General features: G+C 35.1%; 1 protein-coding gene across 1 annotated transcript in view; it reads right to left on the bottom strand.

Moving 5' to 3' along the window:
- LOC106875777 (5-hydroxytryptamine receptor 3A-like) overlaps positions 1-2,106 on the bottom strand; it is a 72,748-nt gene extending 70,642 nt beyond the window's left edge. Inside the window, exon 1 of the mRNA XM_052973282.1 lies at positions 1,851-2,106. The gene's annotated coding sequence lies outside the window, so the exon portion shown is untranslated. The remainder of the gene's footprint in view (positions 1-1,850) is intronic.
- Between the last annotated feature and the right edge of the window lie 306 nt (positions 2,107-2,412).

The raw sequence follows: 2,412 nt of genomic DNA, 5'->3' as shown, positions 1-2,412 counted from the left end.
TATATATATATATATAACCTTATGATACTAACTTCATTTAATATAGAACTGATAAGGTTATGTAGATTTATTTATTATTAGAGATGAACAAGGAATAGATTCATAATCTCATGCTTAATTCATGCGCTGTATTTGTGTTTTCTCTGTTTGTTTAAACACATACATATATATATATAATATACAATACGTATACCTACGTACATATGTGTGTGTGCGTGTGTGTGTGTGTGTGTGTGTGTGAGTGTATGTGTGTGTGTGTGTGTGTATGAGTGCGCGTGTGTGTAAGTGTACACATTTAACTGTAGCTCCCTATTACACAATCAAACGATCATATTCTAATTGTAATTATATCTAATTCTTATCTACCATATTTAATCGCAGAACTACTAATTAATGCTGCCTAAGGAACATATCATACGCTACAACCGGTATAAAGACCTACATAAAAACTCACATGCATATACATAGACATTCTGCTCTCGCACACAATCATGCACATAACTACACTCACACAATAATATATTTTTAATAACTATTATAAAACATCGATCAATTGTAGGATGCTAACATATCGAAATAAATATTTAAACATTTCTTTCTAAAAACTGGATCTATTTTCCCAATATACAGTGTGGCAAGACGGTCACTATACAGTTACTTACAATAACAAATAACAAAGAGTCCAGTAATTTATTATGGAAATAGCTCTGGTTAATTCTGGTTAATAACAATAAAATGGTATGGGAAACAATAATAAATTAATTACCGATACTGGTCGAGCTGCAAGCCACCTGCTCTAGTGCATTCCTTACAACGTGAGAGAACGCTTCGACAAATGTCACGACACAAATGGTTCTGACGGCGTAAATCTGCTAATGCATCTCGAATAAATTTATTGAGGTCATCGATATTTCTCGGTTTCTTTGCGAAAACGGAATCTTTGATAATTCCCCATATAGCGATATTCGTTGGGGTCAAATCTGGTGTGTGAGGAGGCCACTCAAGGCCTGCCACGTCATCCTAGCCGTTTTCTGGAAATATTACATCAAGATAATTTCTTACTTTGAGGGCGAAATGTGGTGGTGACCCGTCCTAATGAAAGTAAAGGTCATGGAACTCATTCTTTTGTTGTAAAACAGGGACTACAGCGGTTTGTAATGTTTCTAAGTAGTTAGTTACAGTGACTGTTTCATCAAAGAAAGTAGGACCGATGATTCCAGAACTTGATACGCCAGCCCGAACAATTACTCCTGGTTGGTTCAATTGACTTTGGATGTTTAGATGAGGATTCTCTGAATCCCAGTAAGTTCAATTCTGTCTGGTACACTTCTAGATAGCTTGACTCGTGCTTCGTCATATCTTTGGTCACTCTCATTTGTCAGATTAACTTCCGATAAGCTACAATTATAAACCAACTTTGATGATTTATAAACTACAGTCATGAAACCTGTTTCTGTGTCGTATGTATTGCTTTGCTTTTTTTTCTTCTGATTCTGCTTAGCTTCTTTTATTATAAGTAATTGTATTGTTACTTTATTGCCACCTTGTATATCAGACCAGCGCATAATAAATGGCATAATAAATGTTTCCTGGTATTTCACGTATTGTTGTTGTCAAAAATTAAACCCAGATCTTTTAGGCGTAAGTGTGTGTGTTTGTGTTTATTGCGTGTGCCCGTGCGTGTGTGTGTGTGGGTGTGTGTGCGTGTGTGTGCACGCACGTTTGTACGTGTCTGTGTGCGTTTGTGTTTGTGTGTGCGGGCGCATTTGCATTTATTCCGTGCAATTTTAAATGATGTTTATCTGCCACCATTTCTTTTTCGAATATGATGAATTAAATAAATACATTACCTCCTACAATGGATTATCTGCGACAGTCTTTCATACACGAACACCACAGTCATTTCCCATTGTGAATAATTTCTTGCGCACTTTCAATTTGTTAAACCATGGAAGATTTTGCCAGTCAAATTCAGTGCAGGTTTTGTAACGTTGTGATGACAGAGAAATTTCAGAACATCAGCTATATTGCATTCTTAAAAATATCTAGTGTCAAATGTGTTAAGGTCGACAAAAAGGACAGAAACGTACAGACTGCCTTTTATAATTAAATATGATTTCTAGTCTCTCATTTATCATACTATGATAATAATTTCAGAATGTGGACCTTATATATACGACTGAGGTACCACACACACACACACACACACACACACATACAGATAAACACACGCACTCATACACACACATATATATATATATATTTATATATGTGTGTGCATGTGTATGAGAATAAATATGTGCAAATGCTTGAGGAATTATATGCTTTTTCCTACAGGGACATCAGAAAACCCATGAGAAGTTATTGAATAGAAAAACACATTAGGTTAAATGGGTATATATATATATATAT

This window comes from Octopus bimaculoides, chromosome 15 (assembly GCF_001194135.2).
Source record: "Octopus bimaculoides isolate UCB-OBI-ISO-001 chromosome 15, ASM119413v2, whole genome shotgun sequence".
In the NCBI taxonomy this organism is placed as follows: Eukaryota; Metazoa; Mollusca; class Cephalopoda; order Octopoda; family Octopodidae; genus Octopus; species Octopus bimaculoides.
This window is presented reverse-complemented; position numbering and strand designations above follow the sequence as displayed.